Genomic DNA, 20748 nt, shown 5'->3' with positions numbered 1-20748 from the left:
CTCATGCAGTCTCCATGTCCTCCCCGCCTAGCTCATTGTCCCTGTCTTCTTGCCTCAGTGCCTCATCAGATCCATTGGCCCTTCCCCCAGCCCCCTCTTACCTTCTACCTCACTGTTCCCCAGTCCTAGTCTCCATCCCAGCTCCTCATCCAATCTCAGTCTCCCTCCATCCACTGGCTTCTAGTCCCTTTTGCCTCCCTGGCTCCCACTCCAGTCTCCGTGCCTATCCAGTCCCAGTCTCCCCACACCCCCAACTCCCAGTCCCACTTTCCCTCACCCTCTGCCTCCAGTCCCATTCTTACCCTCCCTGGCTCCCACTCCCAATCTACTCCCCTTCCCACCAAGGTCCATCTTTTGTTCCCTCTGTATTCGAATCTGACAGCCTCTTCCTCCACACTGCCTAGGTGCCAGCAGGGGCCATCGAGAGCACAGGAGAGACAGGCTCCTTGCTCTCAGTTCTGGTGCCCAGCCCTAGCCCAGCCCCAACCCCGCCTGGAGCAGCTGTTACAGAGCAAGTCCAGCTTCAGCCCCTCAGCCCCTGGTTGGAGCATATTCAATTGCTCTTCAATTGCATGCACAGTCTGGTCACACACAACAGCTGTGAGGGGATGGAGCATGCTCAGTAAGCTCAGACTCCACTGATTTTAAATGCTAAAATCAAAGAAATCTCTACTGAGCATGTGCGAACTGCAATTTTCAAAGGTTTATGTCTTGGCCAAACTTGGGTGGATTTTCAGGGGGACATGGCCATCCCTGGCAAAAAGCCACACACCTCCTGCTAAATTTCAAATCCAGCGTAGCAAAAGGGCAGTAGGACTGGTCAAAGAAAAGCTTGCCAGAATTTTTATTAACATTGCAAAGCAATGTATTTTTCCCTAGCAGAATTCTTGGAAACAGGTAAATCATTTTGGCTGAAATTTTCTAAAAAACAAAATAATCCTGAGGCACACACCAGGTATGTAAAATTTCAGCCCAAACAGTGAAAGTTTGGCAAAGTTGTAAGCAACCGAAAACAGGGTCTTTAATGGGAACCTTAATAATAATAGGTGGCGCTACCAGCCCTGCCTATAATAATAAGCTCAACCTCCTGATTATCAAAGGTCTGACACTGCAAACTGCTGGTGCCTGTGTCCCCCACAGAAATCCATGGGCACTCTGTGCTCTGAGCATACCAGAAGATTGATCCCTAAAAGCCATCTTTTTGCCCTGCTGATTCTGGGCTGGTGTGGTGCCTGGAATAACTTAGAGCAGCTCCCAGAATACCCTTTACCACTGTGTGCTATGGCCTCACCCCCTCCAACCTCAATCCTGCCCCCTACAGGGGATCAGGGAATTACACAGTACCCATGTGAGGAAATTTTTTTCATTCAGCCAGCTAAGAGGCTTTCACAGCCCCCATATGCTGCCATCGTAGCATAAGGGAGTCAAAACAAGGAGGTCTCCTCCCTGGATGCCTTGGCCTGTGAGAATCCATCAGCTGGTGAAGTGAGCGTTACTATTATCACATGCACGGCACAGAGCGCCCCACCCAATGGAAGGCGCTCTGCTTTCATGGAAACAAGCGTGTCCTTTAGATGGAAGCCGTAAGCAAGACGGGCTCACGGCCACCTCTGCTGCCAGTTTTTTCAGCTGCGCCCTGGAGATACCAGAGAATGGAAGGGCTCCGTCCTTCAAGGGAGCTAAATCAAAAACCCCACCGAGTAAATCATGGTGCGCGAGATGGCAGCAAATGTCAAAGGCCGCTTCCATGTATCACTATAAAAAATAACATTAATTGGGATGCTTTGCAATTTCCTGTACAACCCATAATTAGGTTAGATAAGAAACTAGCAGTGTCTAAGTGCTATAAATGTCTAAATTAAGTTATTTTGAAAGTGCCCAGCACTTTGACATTTGAGAGTTCAGAGTAATTGGGGTATTGAAATAAAATTGCTTCTGTTATTTAAAAGGTCATTATCTTCTTCAGTTAGATATATGAGGACTATTTTCCACTCTACTGAGCCGTTCTATTTGGTACAATTAGACCTGCTTGAGTAGATTTCTAGAGGGCCTACTCCCACTTATCACAGCTATGGCATGGCACAAAGAAGGGCTTGTAAATATACGTCCCAAATATCAAATGCATATTCATAGAATCATAGAATATCAGGGTTGGAAGGGACCTCAGGAGGTCATCTAGTTCAACCCCCTGCTCAGAGCAGGACCAATCCCCAACTAAATCATCCCAGCCAGGGCTTCATCAATCCTGACCTTAAAAACCTCTAAGGAAGGAAATTCCACCACCTCCCTAGGTAACCCATTCCAGTGCTTCACCACTCTTCAGCTCAGAACTGGGATCCAAAACCCTCAGAGCTACCCAACATCCCCCGTCGGAAGCCAAAGAGAACCATGTGGCAACTGATACCTTGAACTGTTGAGATCAACAAGTGTCATGCTATTTGCAGTGTTGTCGTAGCTGTGTTGGTCCCAGAGAGACAAGGTGGGTGAGGTCATATCTTTTATTGGACCAACTTCTGCTGGTGGAAGGTATAAGTTTTTGAGCTACACAGAGCTCTTCTTCAGATCTGGGGAAGGAGGCTGACTAGCTTTGCAAATGAAGGCAGAAGTTGATAGCAAAAGGGCCAAAATTCAGAATTAATAGACCCAAGTGTAGATTGGTGTAGTTCCATTGAGTTTAATGGAACTGGGCCTGATTACCCCAGCTGAGGGTCTGGCCCAAAGTGACTCTGCAAATAGACAGTAGACAACCCTCAGCTCTCCACCAAAAACACATCGCCAAATTCATCCCTTTCATCCTCACCCATAACAATTTTACATTTAACACCACTTTGTCCAAACCATGAGAACAGCCAGGGCTACTAGGATGGCTCTGGTGTATGCCAGCCTCTTCATGGGCCACCTTGAGGCAGAACTCTGGACAAATGCATCACATAATCAGTAATATACCTGAGGTACATCAATGATATTTTCATCCTATGGACAGACAACCTAAACTCCCTCATAGATTTCCACCACAGCTTCAACAACCACCACCCATCCATCAAACTCTCTCTAGAGCATTCCCACACCAGCAGCAACTTCCTGAACACCATGATCAGCTTCAGCAATGGAACTCTACAGAAAACTATGTACAAGAAATCCAAGGATTGTCACACTTCCGTTCACAGATCCAGCAACCAACTCAGACACACAGAAATCTGTTATCTACAGCCAGCCACTCAGATACTGAATAATATGGTCCGAGAAAGTCCAGGATACACATCTTAACACGCTTAAAACTACCTTCACCAAAACAAGGAATTCCACCAGAGAAGTAGGTCGCGTCATGAAATGGGCCACCCAAATATCCTGAGAGAACCTGCTTCAATGCAAAAATAAAATCCCCTCCCGACTACACACACCTAGTTCTCACCTACCATGCCACATTGGAACCCATACAGGGTATCTTTAAACAATTACAACTCACACTCGATGGGGAACCCCATCCTGAAAGAAATCTTTCCTGAACTCCCTCTTCTGGCCTTCAGACAACTCATCATCAGAAGCAAGCTCCCCCCGGACCAAGACTCACCAACTCAAAGTGGCACCAGACCCTGCCAGAGCAACAGATACAAAACCTGTATACCTATCTACACTGATCAGCACCCCACCCCCAACACACCTTTCAAGATCCATGGGTCCTACACATGTCTATCATAATGTCATGTACCTCATCCGGTGCACTAAATGCCCCAACAACAACTATGGGAGTGAAACCCGACAATCACTACGCTCTTGAATGAACTCACACAGGGAAATGATAAAAGACAAAGACATCCCATCACCTGTGGGTGGACACTTCTCGCAAAGTGATCACTCCAGATCTGACCTATCAGTCCTTATCCTCAACGGAAAACTGCCCAACACTTTCAAAAAATGAGCCTGGCAGCTTAAATTCACAACTTTGCTAGACACTAAAAACAATGTACCGAACAGCGACACTGGATTTATGGCTTATTACAATCAATCCACTAACCCCCGCACACTTTCAGCTTTTTTCCTTCCTCTCCTCCTGATGACTGGAGGGGTGTTAACAGGCCATTTCACCTTGAGTGGTCCCTTGAAATATGTGTAAACTATTTACGCTAAACAATCTGTTCCACCTTGTATTTAGCTGTGGCACTCTGAGGTCAGGTCTACACTACAAACCTATGTTGGTCTAACTACCTTGCTCAGGGGTGTGAAAAATCCACACCTCTGAGCGACGTAGTTATACTAACCTTAACCCCTTGTGTAGACAGTGCTATGTTGACAGGAGCGCTTCTCCTGCCGGCATAGCTACTGTCACTTGTGGAGGTGGTTTTATTATGCCGATGGGAGAGCTGTCTCCCATCAGCAGAGAGAGTCTTCACTAGACATGCTGCAGCAGCACTGTATCTGTAGACATGCCTTTAAGCACTGCAGGAGTGCATCTGCATCCGTGCAGCTGTGCCGATGCAGCGTTTTCAGTGTAGACCTGCCCTGAGTGCATTTCCCAGACCTGAAGAAGAGCTCCGCATGGCTCAAAAGCTTGTCTCTTTCACCCACAGAAATTGGTCCAATAAAAGATATAATCTCACCCACCTTTTCTCTCTAATATCCTGGTACCAACACGGCTACCACAACACTGCACATCTGCAAATATGGCACTTTCTTACTTAACAGACTGTCTCCATGTATGTACGAGAGTCGTAGATACTGACTTTAGTGACTCAAATACGTTTTTACTGTTTTTTTCACTGTGGTTAGTCCCACAGAACCGGTAAAGATGAGAGCATGCGTATTGGAGTCTGTTCCTGATTGAGAATCATCAACAGAATCCTTCCAATCAGCCTAAGCCCATTGAAGCTGACAGGATCAAACCAACGTCACTGTTGGCATAAATTGGCCTGCAGAGCTTTTGTCACCAATGACGTGTAAGAAAGAAGCAGCCCAGCTTAACTCTCAGATCCCAGGCTGAGTTTCAGGGGCTGGCAGCAGGGTAAAAAATAAATCTTTTTGCTTGTAATCTGAGCAGGTTTGATGTGAAGCTGCTGAGAGCCAATAAACCTGGTGCCCATGATGCGTATTTAGGATAATTTTACCAAGTCGGCCTGCATTTAACAGGACTATTTCAATGGCACATTTAGAAAGAAGACCTCTTTCCCCCTTTTTAAATATAGTATTTCATAAATGCAATCTCCTTGCCATTTCTGCAGAGGTGAGGGCAATGGGCGCACTCCAGAGCCACCCCCCGCCAAGACAAAGCAAGCAACGAAACACTCCCAGAAGTGGCCCAGGGCGAGTTTCCAGCAGAGCCGGCCGAAATGCTGCATTTTTCAGTGCACCAAAACCAGTCACTAATTAGGGCTGAATTTGACAAACAGTTTCACCAAAGAGCCGAATGTGTTCATTTCAGCTGTTTCAAAATGAAACGTTTTGACTTGTTTGCTTTCAAAATGTAGCTCTATTTTTTTTAAAAGGTTTGGGGCTGAAAAACACCCAAAATTTAAACAAAATTAAACAAAACAAAACAAAACAAAGTTTCACTGCAGGTTTTTTCAGCTTTGTTTCATGGTGGGTGTTTTTTTGCTCCAAACCAATATTTTTTGCTGATTTTTTTGATTCAGCCCCTGAGCTGAATAATCAGTTATTTGCTCAGCCGCAGTCTCCACACGGAGTATGTGTGTGTCTCCCACATTCTGGATAGTCACTGGAAACCCTGATGCCGTTTCTAAGAGCAGGGGTTTGCCCCCAGCATCCAGAGGTAAGATCCACCCTGCCAGCACCAGCGCTGCATGCACACAGCATAGAGTTAGTACAGTGCTTTGGCATGAAATGCGCCTCGTGTAAATGTGAGCACATGGGTCAGCAATCCCCACATCCGCTGCATTTGTTCATCAGTAATAGCAGCAAACCCTTTCTTTGCACTCCAAGGTTTCCCCACACATCCATATTGCCGCTGCGTGGCTGGTTCTACTTGCCCATACCATGCGACCCTCTCTGTTATGCTTGGCTTGAGTCCATGCCTTTTAAAAATCACATGCATCAAATTTCCAGGCATCTCATAAAACTCGGGTAGAGTTTTGGCCACTAACTGATACTAACGACGACCTTCCAGTAAAGAGAGCACACGAAGAAGACTGGCTTTCTTCCATCAGCTCCGGCCCCTCTCCCTGCCTTCCCAGCAGCCCTGATGACAGTAATTACTGCACGCTCTTCTGGCGGTTGTGAGTGGTAAGGTGACAATTAGCCTGATCCTTAGATGATGTGCATCTGAATGCAGGGAGAGCCAGAAACCACATCACCGCTCCCACTCCCTGCCCTAGCAACTCACTCCCCAAAGAGTCAGAGTGGCCTGATTTTCCCGGGATGCTGGGCCCCAGCCGTTAGTTCCAGTAGGTGCTGTGGACTCTCTGCCCTGCTGGCCACGCAGTTACCATGTGACAGGTCTTTGTAGAGTTGATAGAAATTGGGCTGGCAGGAAAATGCATGGCTCCAGGCCTTCGCCTTTCCACCTCTCCAATAGGGAGTGAGCTTTCACAAAGAGAGTGGGCAGAGGTATGAAGTATCTCTTGCAGGATCAGTGGGGGAGGAGGGGAGAGGGAAGCCAGCATTCTGTGGCACCGTCCCACCCCCTGGGATCCATGGGAGAACCCTTCTGTTGCGTCCTGTATGGGGGGTGGGCAGCATAGGGCAGCTTACCCAGCCCTTATACTGCTGCTGCACCGAGGGAGCGCTCCCCTGGCCTTTCACAGACTCTCTGCCTTGCCTGAGCGATGTATGGGGTAGAGACCAGAATAGACACTATTGTCTTGAGAACTCTAATGTCCCCATTGGTCATCAGTCTCTAAGGCCCCGTCCTAAAGGGCAAGAGAGGAGAGATGAAGGGCTGTGTAGACTCTGCCAGGACTAGAGACTGTGTGCGTAAGAAATCTCAGTGGTTCATGCCTAGGGCTGAGTTGGCCAAGCCATCCCGTCAGGGTGAATTCATTGACAAGACCAGGCGATAAAACAGGACACCTTGAAAAGTCTTTGAATGTGTCTGAAAACCACCCTGAGCCATTTAACTGACACACTCATCTCAGCTCAGAGCCAGGCTTGGGGGCCTCGCCTCCCCACAAACACAGACTACTTTGCAGTGGCTCCAAGACCATAATGTAACTAGGGGACTTGGAACAAAGCCAGGAGCATTTCTAATCTGGCCACAACACGCCAGCCACGTGAACCACTGCATTGCTGTCCATGCGAAGTGCCATAGATGGAAATAGTCCAGCCTGACAGTGCCATCCCCAATGAGCTGGGTTTGCACAGGGTATGCACTGTTTGCACAACATTGTCGTAGTGGCTGTATGTCTCCAGCAATGCCATCCAGATGCTCTTCCCTGTCAGGCCATGGTGTAGAAATTCTGCTCTGGGCTGTATCCCTGTGGTGGGCCTGGCACCGCCCCGCCCCTTTGTGGCAGGGGTGGGATGGGGTGCCAGAACCTTGCCACTCCCAAGTTCACGTGCTCGCCTCTTTGTGGGCGGCCCAATGCGACCTAATGGCCTCCCTCCACTCAATCATCCCTTGGTCGGGGGTAGTGGGCCCTAATGGCCAGAGTCCATATAAATCGCTCCCAGCATTGGAGCAGTGCGGCCCAATGGCCAGAGTCAATATAACTGCTCCCTCACAGGCGGGGTAGTGCAGCCTAATGGCCAGAGTCCATGTAATTTGCTCCAAGTGTCAGGGCAGTGTGGCCCAATGGCCAGCATCCATATAATCACCCCTCTCAGACAGGATAGCATGGCCTAGCGGCCAGAGTCCGTATGAGTCCCATGATGTGGGGAGATGGTAGGGGGACCTGGGCCCACCCTCTCCACTGGGTCCCAACCCAGTGCCCTGGTAGTGGAAAGTTCCCTTTCCCACCGGCTCGGCAGGGATCCGCCTGAAATACACCGAGCCTCTGTGCAGCTCTAACGCCGTTTTCTTCTATAGTTCCCCTGGGTCACTTCCTACCATAACCTCCGGGTTCTCCAAGTCAGGGGGTCCTTTGGTCAGTTCCCCTACTGTGCCGTATTCCGTCTGGGTATCAGGGTGCATCCCAGCTTGGCTGGCCTCCGGATCCTGGAGTGCAGGCTGTCCCTCCTCGGGAGCTGGCGGCATGCCTCCTTCCCCTCCAGCGGTCAGCCCCAACTGAGCAGTTCTGCAGGCTTTTATACCTGTTCTCCAGTTGGAGCAGGCCCAGCAGAGCTTCCAGGGCATGGCTTCCTCTGCTAGGAAGGAAGGTTAACCCCTGCGGTACCGCTCTGCCCCGTCACAATCCCCCAGTGCATTTGGATCTGATTGTCCATCTATTGAGACTCCCATGCTAGTGAGTGTGTCTCATTAGGCACAATATGACACTCAGCACTGGACAGGCACAAATAGTCACAATACACTGCATAGCATTGCCTTCCTCCATAGGTTGGTCTGTATGTCAGTTGTTAGCCAACACTTACATGTTAGGTGCAGGGCATCCCATGTTAATTCTGTTTTATACCTAGCACATGGGCAGTTATGTTAACCAGATTATATTATGTCTTTCCCACAATTCTGTCCACTCTGCTCACTTATGTGAAGAGCTATATATCCCACAATCTTCCGCAAAGCTAAACATAGCTGTTGACATTAGTGAACATAAAGCCTGTCAAAGTCAGATACATTTTTCCTACATCCTAATACAGGTACCTTCCTGGGCAACTGGTTTGAAATGTAATATTCAAAACAGACGTAGGAAAAATACAGAACAGCAAGTTATGGAACTGGTACAAACTGGTGGTTGGATCATAGGTCCTATTGGGATCCAGGAAGTGGATGCCACTGCTAAAGGATCCCCCCCAGCCTAAGGGGGGGGACCACAGGACCTGGATACCAAAAAATTACGGGGGACAACTAATAAAAGAACAGGGACAGGAATGAGGTCAAAGGGTCAAACGAAGCGAACCAGACGGGGACACCGAGCAGAGAACCCCAGACAGCGCCCACTGCTCCTCGAAGGTGTCAAGGGAGCCAGTGGACGCCGCCCAGAGGAACTCTGCCCGGATACTTGAAAGAACGGAGGACCTGAAATACGCCCCACAGTCACAGGAGACTCCATTGGCCAACCTCCTCACTCTGGTTTTATAGATGGCCAGTTTCGCTAGGGCCAGGAGGAGGTCCCGCGACTTTGTGGGGCGACGGATAGGGAGTGCATAAATAAAAAGGTAAGGAGAAAAGTGCAACCAAAATCTTAACAAAATATCTGTGAGGAGCCGGAATAGGGGCTGCAGCCTGGTGCACTCCAGGTAAACATGCGCCAGGGCCTACCTCACGCCGCAAAAGGGGCAGGTGTCTGGGATAGGGGTAAACCGCGCCAAGTACACGCCCGTGCTCACGGCTCCGTGAAGGAGCCGCCAACTGATGTCCCCGGTGGGCTTCGGGATCAGAGCAGAATAAAGGCTGGCCCACCGGGGCTCCTCACCCTCCAGAGGTGGCAGAAGGTCCCACCACTTCGTATCGGGACGGGACGCAAGGGTGAGGACATGAAGAACATGGAGCACAAGCATGTATAGATGTTTCTTTGGCGCGGTCCGGAACAGAACCGGCTGCAGATGGTGCAGCCGGCTCATGGCAAATGGACGGTGAGGGGGCCGGTTGGGTCCACGGGGCAGGGGCCCAATGAAAAAATCTGGAGGGCTTGGAGTGGAGGGTGGGCGGGGTGTGCCCTCTCGCAGGACCCAGGCGAGATAGTCCCAAGCAATGGGCAGCAAAGCGGCCCTCGCCTCCTGAAGTACATGCCTGGAAGTACGAGGTCTGGAGAGCCCCATGCGCTGAGCGAGCGTCAAGGGATCCAGCCAGTCTCCCTGGTCGTAGTCCAGGAGGTCTCCGACTTTTGTGACTTCTGCCAAATGTTGGATCATAGGTGACATGTAAAGAGCTTTCTAACTTGTAAGCAATTGTGCTATAAATATGAGCGGTTTTGGGGTGTACAGTGTAAGGGGAGCATGCTGGGAGCTAAGAATTGCTTCCTAAATGGAGGGATATGGATGCTTCCTTTTCAGATTGTACTACGTTCTCTTAGGGCTTGTCTACACTGGCACTTTACAGAGCTGCAACTTTCTGGCTCAGGGGTGTGAAAAAAACCCTGAGTGCAGCAAGTTTCAGCGCTGTAAAGCACTAGCGTAGACAATGCACCAGCGCTGGGAGCTGCGCCCCTCGTGGAGGTGGGTTTTTTAGAGCGCTAGGAGAGCTCTCTCCCAGCGCTGTGCCGCGGCTACACAAGTCATGTTAAAGTGCTGCCGTGGCAGCGCTGTAACGTTTCCAGTGTAGACTAGCCCTTAGACAATAATCTTTGGGTAAGCTTGGTTATTTGGTCTCTTGAACATTTTTAATAACAAACCGCGAGTGTAGTCAATCAGTCAGCCCTACTGTTAATCAATACCATGGATCATGTCACCCATCACTAGAGCTCATGAGGAGAAACACAGGTAAAGATCAGAGAGTTTCACTGCAGTGAGAGAGAGGATGTTACACTCTGAGAGCAAGAACAGAAGCTTCTTGTTTTAATCCATCTTGGTTCCTCCAGAGGAAGGATTGAAATGCTCTAGTTTAACTGAAGACATTGCGCTCAATATATTTGGGTGAAATTTAATGGCCTGTGAGATGCAGGAGTTCAGGATGACCTAATGGTCCCGTCTGGCCTTAAACTCTATGAAATAATTTGAGTGGATCCCTTTAAAGCCCCACCAAACTCCTTCCTCATTAGTGGCCACCCCAGTAGGGTCTTCAGGAGGCCATTCCCCTGCTCTCTTTGTGGCTTTTGTTAACCAACCCAACTCTGTGTGGCACCTGCCTCTCTTGTAGTGGCTGGGCCTGCTATGAGCCTGCTATTATCTTAACCAACAGAACTCAGTCTTTTAGTTCAGGCAGTAGTGACTCCTGCATTAAGATCCAGAGATACAGGATTCAGCCCCCACTGCTCACAACCCAACGCTGTTGGCCAAGACTGTAGCTGGCTCACCCACCTCTATCTGTAGCCCAGTGAGCCCTAGAGGGGGTATGGGTAACCGTTAAACTTTGCCAGGTAATTAACTGCCACTCTAAATCCCCAGGATCATCAGGACGGAGGAAGTGGAGACACCACGTGTCACGCTCTGGGGTGCAATTCAGACCAGTGAGAGGTTGTGTCATGACTTGTCCTGTAACCCCTGAGTGCCTTAAAATGCTCTGCTGCTGTAGCTCCCTGTCTGGATGCTCCCAGCCAGCATACAAGCATGCACTGAGTGTCTGAGCTGAGCAGCCCTGGTCCAGCAATTGAGACTCCAGCAGCCTGCTTGTTACACCACAGCAACCCTTGGTCTCCACCAGCCTTGGTTACTACCAGCCAAGTGACTCCAGCACATCCCCAGCCCCAAATTTCCCCAAAACCATCTGCCCTGAACTGCCCAGCCCTCCCCTGGAATGTTCAGAGGAGTCATAAGATCCACTGTGCCTTTAAATAGCCAAAGCACAGCAGCTAGCTGCTTTAACCAGAGTTAACAATCACTTCAAACACAGCACTGGGCTGGTTTATAGTAAAAGTCAAACACGTTTACCTAACAGAAAGAGAGAGGTGTTAAGGGAGTTCAGGTATAAGGGATAAAGTCAGAAATGGATCCAAATAAATGCAAATGAAAAACATTTTCCAGTAACTATGACTTAACCGAACTACTGTCTTGATTCAAGGTAAGATTCTTACCACACCTCCTTCCAGCAAGATGGCCGACCAGCTGCTTGGTCAGGATCTCCCACATGTCCAAAGTGCTTGGTTCCTTTGTTGTATTAGGCGAAAGATCCCCTGGGTTTCTCTGCCCCTCTCTTCTATAGTCCAGTCAACTTTCAGAATATTTCCTTCTCAAATTCCAGTGCTCTACTGTGAAGAAAGGTGCCAGGGAGTCTGATGTAGAAGGTTCCAGGCTGGTTTCTTCCCTGCTGGTGCTTTCTACAATGCACATTGATCTGTCCCTGTGGCCTCTTCATCTGCCAGTGACTGGCCACTCGACTGTGATTAGCAGGTGTCTGTGATTGCACCTGGCTGGAGGCGTCAGCCTTTTCTTTGTCTGCCAAAAACCTGTTTACCCACTCCCCAGACTTGTCCTGTTCAAGCAGTTTAGTAACATCATATAGAGGGAATTCATAACTTTGTGTATAGCATCGACACTTGCATTTTACACTACTATTAATAACCAGGATGTTATTAGCTTTTATATGATACCTCACAATGCATATTTTGTACAAACATTATTGCAGTAGTCTGTAGGGTGTGTGCGTGGGGTCACACCAAGATTCCACCCTCTCTTAATAGTAATTATTTGTATTAGGGCAGCACCTAGAGGCTGCATCTCCATTGATCTGGGCGCTCTACAATTGCAGAGAAAGAGACAGTCCCGGCCTCCAGTTGTTTATGATCTAAACAGATGAGACAGAGGACTGGAGAAAGGTTTGCATCACATTAGCAGAGTGAATGCAGCGACAGTTGGCCAACATCATGTTAGCACCCCCTCTCCCACTCCTTAAGGGGGCTAGACTTTCACTGAGTGGGTGCGCAGCACTTTTTGAAAACCAGGCACCTTTCATCACTTTTGAAAATGTAGAATCCAATCCCATGCCCACCAAAGTGAGGGGAAAGATCCCATGGGCTGCGTGTTAGATCAGGCCCTAAACCTCTCTGTGGTTCATTTCCCCCAGGTCCTTAGAATGGGGATAATGATACTCTAGAGACCTTTCATGAAGTCAACTAGGGATCTTGTAATTGCCATTGATTTTATGTGAACAATCAGCTTCCATGGTGATGGGAGGCTGCATAAAACCTTTTAGATTGTTGGCTAGATTAGATTAGACTGATATTGACCCACCTTTGTGACATGCTGGGAGATCCTTAGACGACAAATGCTAGCGAAGTGCCAATGCTGGTGATGATTGCAGGAAAACTTTCCCTATGAAAGTTCCAGGACTCTAATTCCACTTGGATTTTTCATAGAAGCCAGCAATACAAATTCTTTTTTAATGAGGAAGTGAAGGCCCTGCAGTACACTAGCAACTTGGCAAAGATCGCTTCACTGACTAGGCTTTATTAGCCCATTATAAAGCTCCAGAAATCAGGGAACATTGAATATTAGCTGCAACATTTATAAGGCAGCTAGCGCTGTACAAGGAAGCAAAGGAGTCCATTCAATAGCCAGATGATGATGATTAAGGCATTTTACTGTTTGCAGTGCCAGATCAGAGGGAACTGATTTTTAAGGACACACAGGGTTTTTTCCTCCACTTTCCCCTGACCATGTCATTTTAGGGCAGAATCAAAGTTACTTGGGTGCTTTAACTCTGCATTTCTTATCTTAATATAATTGGATTTCTTTTAAGTGTAACGTTAACTCTGAATATCCTGCACTTGTAATGCTTGATTTTGGGGATCATTACAAGAGCCTTGTAAAGTTTTTAGCCTTACGAAACTTACTGTCAAGCATAACGCCACCTTAACATTGTTTTTTGTGATGGAATTTCCTATGGATGGACTTACCACGAGAGGGTTAGCTCAGTGGTTTGAGCATTGGGCTACTAAACCTAGGGTTATGAGTTCAATTCTTCAGCAGGCCACTTAGGGGTCTGGGGCAAAATCAGTGCTTGGTCCTGCTAGTGAAGGCAGGGGGCTGGACTCAATGACCTTTCAGGGTCCCTTCTAGCTCTAAGAGATAGGTATATCTCCATATATTACAGGGACAGAGAGGAAGGCTGTGTTAGTGTAGCTCAGTGCATTAGGGCCTGCTGTGACAAGCAAATCCAGATGTGGGTTTGGATTCCCCACATTCAAGAGCTGGAATTTTTCTTTTGACTTTTTGAACCTTATGCCCCACAGTGCTTTAATGTCTCACCAAAACAACATACGTTAAGATGAATAGGGTGGGTTAGCACCTTAGAAATCCACATGCTGATCCACCTCCATCCCCCAGATTTGCTCTGGGGCTTAGAACTTGGCTACTGGGAATTTGGGTGTCACAGCAGCTTCCCTGTCCTGGCAAGTTGGATACAGGGATTTCTGGAGCTCCCCAGCATACACAAGGAACCGGGACAAAATGTCTCCCTACGGGGCTCTGCAGGCGCAGCTTTCGCCACAGCTTCTAACTTGGAAGCTGGCAGCAGCCACAAGGAAAGGGCTGAGGTTGGGCAAGGACTGGAGGGGCAGGGAGTGGGAAAGGGAATTACTATTATTAGCAAGGCACCAATTCCTACTTAGCTTAAGGAGCCTTCTCATCTCTGCTTCCCGGTAGTCTTGGTAACACCCAAAAGGACGAACCACCAGCTCCTTGGCCAAGTTTATTGATAGCCAGGGGCCAAGATCAACAAGAAAATGTAATTCACCCCATACTTATCTTTAAAGAGCAACTGTGCAGGAATGGGAGGCTTCAAAGGGCTGGTAAAGGGAGGTGGAGCCTTTTGGGTATAGGGCAATGGTTCCAGTCTAGCCTGGGTTTTGAGCGACTAGTTTAGCTTGGGCCCTGATCCTGCAGACTTTCGCAGGCACTTACGTTTAGGCATCACAAGTAATGCCATGGACTACTCACAGTGCATGTGCCTTTGCAGGACTGGAGCCTTATTACTGATCGAAAAAGCCCATTTTGCTGAATGGGGAAGTGGAAAAGAATGCTGTTGTTAGCTTCAAATGGGCACTCGGCAACTCAGCACCCTGGTGACTCAGAACATCCAGCTGTGGTTGAGGTAGAAGGGAGTGCTTACACCTGCTGGTAGCTGGTAATTAATGGGGTAATTAGCTCACCAACTGGAGAACCCGGGAAGGAAAGCAGGCAGGATATAAGGCCTACCCAGAGAGCAAGAGAGGGCTGCTCATAACTGCTGCTAGATGGTTGTATTGGATCTAGAGCTTAAGAAGGAGACAAATGATAAACACACGTGGTGAAGGTACCTTGGTGGACCTGTGTGCTGCGTAATTCACAGCAGGACTTACCAGCCAGAGCTCTGCTAGAGAGGAAGGGGGAGCCCATTCCCAGGAAGAAACCAACATTCTTCTATAGGAAATAAATCACTCAAACCTCCTAGGGAATTGTGGGCCTGATCCAAAGCCCAAAGAGAGTCTTTCAGTGAATGCCAGGGAGCATAACAGGGCTTGCCCAGATGTTCAAGAGATATCAGCTCTGGAGTCCGTTTTCCTTGGGATTCCGGTGCCCACAGCCAGGTTCGAGCAATGCCTGTAAGGTCACACAGACTTGGTCAAAGGTGGCTGGGCGCGTCTATCCCAGCGTTTCCAGACTAGGGAACTTCTGTGTTCCGCTTGCAACGTTTTACAAGCTAGAGAAGCTCTGACGTCCTGCACACAACAGTAGCCCATTCGCCTGCTCTGTTTTGCCCTTCAATCTGCAAGAAGAAAAAGGAAATTCCACACAAAAAACTACATTCAAAGAATGTGAAGGTTGCAAAGCTAAATGATGAGAAGTCAGGTGATGCCCATGTGAAGGGTGATGTGCAGCTGTAACTCTATCCCCTTGAGTGTTTGCATTACTATGAACCAGGCTTTAATTAACTATTATTATTTCAATTGCAGTAGCACCTAGTCACCCCAGTTATGGACCAGGACCCCACGGTGCTAGGCATTGCACAGATACAGGACAAACATGCTGTTTGATACAATATTTTTGACACACTTCAGCACCTCCGTCTGCATCTGTGGTTGAAAGGGGGGACCCGCTACCTGTATTAGAAATGAACGAGATCTCTGTGCTGCTGAGTCAATAGGGTGCTTACAATATCGGATGGTGGTGATGTCTCAGGTGATCATGTAAGTAACTCAAGACATGATGTAACCAGTTCAAATTTGCAGGCTCCAGCAACTCCTCTGGGGCAGAGTCTGTGTCTTTCTCTATGTGGGATAGTGCCTAGCCCATTGTGGGCACTATGGTAATGCAAATAATTACTCCACCGCTTTCCATGGGAGATAAGGCCACCTCAGGTCTCACCCAATTCTCTCCATTTGTTGTGTTCACATTCTCCCCCTTTTGCTACGGAAGGACTTTATGGAGCTTAGCTCCTGATATGGGCTCTCCCATGTCACACTTTCACAAGCCCTTTCTTTGATCTCTGTTTTCCAGGACAGCAGAAATAAGCAAGGCGGCTAAGGAACCCCAGTGCCTCTTGTGGAGATGTGGGGGAGCTAATGCCAGGGGTGAGGTGAGGGGTCTATCGCGTCCCCCTGTGTCACGGGGGAATTGCAAGGGCTCATAGCGCTCAGGGCCGACTTGATATCAGAAGTGCTGGGGTATCTAATTCGGCTGGTCCTGCTGCAGACTTGGGCGCTGGCTCCGTGAATGGGCCCAAACCTCAGTGGGGTGCCAAGTGCCCTGCCTCCTTGCCACATAACATGTACAGCTGCAGGCGCCATGGCTCACAACTGTACAGGCATCAGTGGGAACTGTGACTGGTGGAATGAACAGAGGCTATAGAATGAGATGTCCTCCTGCAGCCTAATCCTGGCTCTGCCATGGACTTAATAAGTGGCCTTGTGCAAGTCACTTTGCCTTTCCCCATGTGTATAATAGGGATTCTAATACTCACCGTCCTCACCCTGATGCCGTGTGGATGAACTAGTTAATGGCTGTCGATATCTTTGACATATGACACGCTATTTTAAAAAGTGCTAAGTGCACTGAAAAAAATCAGGCCTTAGGTGTCTCCAGTTGGGCCAATCACCGCGGCACCCAAAATTAGGTGAGATTTTTGGCCTTAATCTTCCTATGTCTTAATTTCCCATCTGTAAAAACCCTGTGAACCATGCCAGGGAGCTGTGAAGATAAAAGGGAAGTGAGGCTCAGACACTGCAACCACATGCACCAGAGAAAAGCCCATTATCAATTAATAATTCCTTACCTGGTACATGGTTTGCACAGCATGCAGGAAAGAAGTCAAGAGCTATGCGCTGAATGAGGAGGGTAAAAAGAAATGCTGGGCGGCTGTCTTAGTTCCTGAGCCTGGCCCATTCTGTGCCCACAAGGAGGCAGGGGTCACACAATTAAAGCCTGCATCATAACCTAGACGCACAAAGGGCCGAATTAAGATTGCATGGGCAGCCTCAAATCTGGCATGACCTCACTTTTGAGTGGCTGACTTTGCACCACCTGTAGAAAACCATTCTTCTCACATAGTTCTTGGTTGTAATTTCTTAGGGTTTCTTTAAAAAGGAAATCTGGGGCACCCAAATTCCCCCCCCAGCCCCCATTCCTCTATGTATGGGATCATGCCGTCCCCCAGCCATTGAAGGACTCCTAGGCTAGCGATTAAGATTTTCAGGAGCACAGTGTTCCCTTGAAGAAGCCAGCAATCCAGGCCGTGGAAGAACATCCCCCCCTTAACAAAGTGCTTGTCTCCTGAAGCGCAGCAGGGAAAGGGAACTAAATGAATTGGTGCCAAGAACCTCAAGCGAGAGCCTGGATCTCTAATGAGAGACTAGCCTAGGGGAAGGATTGGATTGCCGACAAACACAACATGTTCTCTCATGGGCGGGAAGTGGGTATCGCTGTGAGAGAGTCCTCTCCCTTTGTGGGAAGTGAGGCAGGGCTACCACAAACAAGGCAGCCAGAAGGGAGCGCAGGCCCAGTGGCATTGCCAGGAGGAACTGCTGAACGCTTGTGGGTTTCCTGTGCTGCACAGCCTCTGGCACAGCACTGAGGTGATCTGCTTCCTCTAGTCAGAGAGAACATGTAGATTGGCAGCAGTTTTTGCATGTGAATTTTGCACAGCTCTGAGCTTCCGCTGCAAACTGAACAGTGGCTCGCAAACTTTCTGACGGGTCGCTCATCCTGCAGGCCAGCTTTCTAGCCATGGTACTTATCCTGCCCTCCTTCCCATAGTATCTGTGCACCTCACAGTCATTATAGTATCTAGCATTATACACCCTGTGAGGTAGGGCAGGGCTATTCTGCCCATTGGACAGATGGGAAACTGAGGTCCAGATCCTTTCAAAGGTATTTAGGTTCCTAATGTCCATTGATTTCAATAGGTTTGAGCCTAAACATCCCTGAGGTACCTGACCATTGGACCAATCTTCCTCTCCTCTGATACAGACATCTCTGCCCTCTGTGAAGCTTCCCCTTGGAGAGGCTAGCCCCCCTGCGCTGCCTCTTCCAGCTGAGGCCCCACCCCTGCTCACAGCTCTCAGGCCCCCACCATGGCCCCAGCCAGGGCCAACTTCTAGACTTAGTCTCAACTGGGACCGTGGCAGAGCTCCCTGCCCTGGCTGGAGCCCCGAGCCTGGAGCCCCTCCACTGTTCCAGCCCTTCTACCCATGGCCCCTCCCATAGCCCAACCCCATTCCGTCCCTTCTCCCGTGGCCCCACACCCATTCTGCCCCTTCTCCCAAGGCTCTGTCTACCCCCACCCCCGCTCCTTCCCCCCTGCTCCCGCTGTGGCCCCAAGACCGGAAAAGCTCTTTGCCCTCACTATGGCCCTGAGGCCCTGGCTGAGAGAGATTTTTCAGGGGTCCCCAAATCCACCACTGCCCCCCACAGTGGCATGAGGTTTGGGGAGGCTTAGCATCCACTAGCCTCCATTATGCACCGCCCATATGGAACATGCTTCTGGTTCTTCTAGGACTGTCCCTCTGGAGCGATAGTACTGAAACACCCCAAAGAGTCCTGGGACGGCATTCTGCAGTGTACCGGCACGCCTCAAGCCCTGCTGGGCCCCAACCATCACCCTATAACTGCCCTGAGGCCAGTATGGGGCTTGATTACACGGGAGAGCAATGTCACCACAATATCAAAAATATACGCTGAAAACAAACTTGCATCAATGTGGGGTTGCGGTTGCTTAGCTCTCCCTCCATTATTTTAGGTCTGTGCGGTTTCTTTCCTCTCGCTAGGATCTGACATGAGTTAGGACCAAATTTCCAGGGGTTGCCAGCATTCCCTGCACCTGTGAGTGCTTTAGGTTGCCTGCAGCTTGGCTCTGGCCTCTTGTGCGTCTTCAACCCCTCCTGTGAACCTAACTCCTAGTTAATTTATACCAAAAGACCACGCAGCAAAGGAAGCCGCACAAAGCAGTCAGCGCGGGTTTAGAGAGCAGCTCAAATATTTTGGTTTTGGGTTCAATGGTAAAAAACATTGGAAACCTTAGCTGACTCCTAGCACATAGCAGGCAGCATCTCTTCTTGGAGATGGACAACAGAGAACCTCTCCCTTGGACCACACGCTAAGAGCACACTCACAGCACTGCTGCTGCAGCCCCAGGCTTTCCACCCACTTTCCCTCTCTCGCTTGAGCACCCTGCCCTGGAGGGGTTGGCAGAGTCCACTTCAGGAGGTGGCGTGGGCTCTAGGTTCTATTCCTGGTTCTAGCACTGGCCTACGGGGTGACCTGGGGCAACTCTAGCCATGAGTCCGTGCCTTGGTTTCCCCATCTGTTAAAGGGGATAATGACACCTCCCCTCTCCTTGGCAAAGCACTTTGGGATCTATGGATGAAAGGGCTCAATAAGAGCTGGCATTGTTATTATTGAACAACTAATGGCCAGTAACTGGGAAAGTAGCATCAGCTCCAGTTCTATGCAGGATCAGAGACCTGCCTGACCACGGGATTCTGACCTGCTCACTGGACGGGAGATGAGGCGGTCACACTGCTAGGAAGCTTGGTCTGGGGATTAGCACATCTGCCTTCCTCTGGAGCCAGAGTTCAGCTCAGTTAGGATCACGTGAGCAGATCCCACAGGGTCCATTTCTTGGGACTGCACGGGGAGGGCTGGCTCTTTCCGGCCAAGTTTGTCCCATGTGGTCTAGGCTGTGACTGGGGTCACACGTGGAGGCCTGGCCTCATTGCACAAGGCCCTTTCCAAACAGAGAACAAACGACAGAGCAGGCCCCAGACAGCTGACAACGGAAGGACCCTCACTGGGTTTCTGTGACCGGCTACACGTGACAGGACATCTCCTCTTCTGGGAGCTGCCCTGGGGGTACTCTGGCTCTGCCTAGGCCGCAGCTGTGGGGAATGAGAATCTGGCCCCAAGAGGCCCGTGATGTTTTGCACACAGCTCTGAAATCACAGACCTCAGAGAGCTGAGCCAGCGGCTCCAGTGGGCCCTGTTGACAGGGCCATCGCTTTCAGCGGTGATCCCCCTCCTCTGTGCACTGGGCCTGGCTCCATCGGGGCTGGGATCCCAGCTGTGCATCCCTTTGACAGCGTTTACAAAGCAGCCGTAGAGTATGGCACCATGGGGGCTTCGCAATAAACAAAGTAGCAGATAAAGAGCAACAGCTGTTCAGTAACAGTCAGGGCCCGAACAAACTCCCACCGACTTCAGTAGGGCAAACCCCGGGCATTGGGAATAGAACACTGACGCCCAGGGGACTAAAGGGTGCTCAGCACCTCACAGGATCAGGCCCCTAGCTTGTGGTCACATTCAGATGTAAACAGGCCAAGGGCGTGTTGTGAGTAAGGGACTGGCCAGCTGCCAGCCTCCCAGTGTGTTTCTGGGAGCCTGACACACTCAGCGCCTGGCTGAACAACCCAGCTCTTCAAGTGTCTTTGGTTCGGCACAGATTGTTGTCATTTCTCAGTGGGTCTTTGTTAAGGTTTTGGACTAAACCACACAGAGTCGGCCTTTATTATCTCTACCTGCATCGGTGCTATTGGGCAAAATACACCCCAGCGCTGGGGTCTTTCCAGGCACCACCAGTGGTCAAGGTTCAGGGCCCTTCTGCATAGGATCAGCATT

The sequence above is a fragment of the Trachemys scripta genome, chromosome 7 (assembly GCF_013100865.1).
Source record: "Trachemys scripta elegans isolate TJP31775 chromosome 7, CAS_Tse_1.0, whole genome shotgun sequence".
In the NCBI taxonomy this organism is placed as follows: Eukaryota; Metazoa; Chordata; order Testudines; family Emydidae; genus Trachemys; species Trachemys scripta.
The sequence above is the reverse complement of the archived record's forward strand: the minus strand, read 5'-3'. Positions refer to the sequence as shown.